We start from the raw sequence: 386 nt of genomic DNA, 5'->3' as shown, positions 1-386 counted from the left end.
TCTGCTCATCGCTGCCCTTTCTCTTTGTTTTCTTCTATTGTTATTACCGTGTGTGTGTGTGTGTGTGTGTGTGTGTGTGTGTGTGTGTGTGTGTGAAGAGCGGCAAGTAAAACATGGTCTTCACCTGGGATCTTAGCGGAGAGCAAGTGGGGGTGGGGTGGGGGGCTTGTAGGGTGGGGGGGATGCATCCTGAAGAACAGGGGGCTGCCTGTACTAGGGCTATTATAACAAAGCACCACAGACCAGGGGCTTCAACAACAGACATTTATTGTCTCATCGTTCCGGAGGCTGAAAGTGAAGTGAAAAAACTAAAGTATCCGTAGAGCTGATTTCCTCTGAGGGCTGGGAAGGAAGGGTCTGTTCCAGGCTTTTCTCTGGCTCGCAGA

Source organism: Leptonychotes weddellii, chromosome 2 (assembly GCF_054177405.1).
Source record: "Leptonychotes weddellii isolate Sample4059 chromosome 2, ASM5417740v2, whole genome shotgun sequence".
Lineage (NCBI taxonomy): Eukaryota > Metazoa > Chordata > Mammalia > Carnivora > Phocidae > Leptonychotes > Leptonychotes weddellii.
This window is presented reverse-complemented; position numbering follows the sequence as displayed.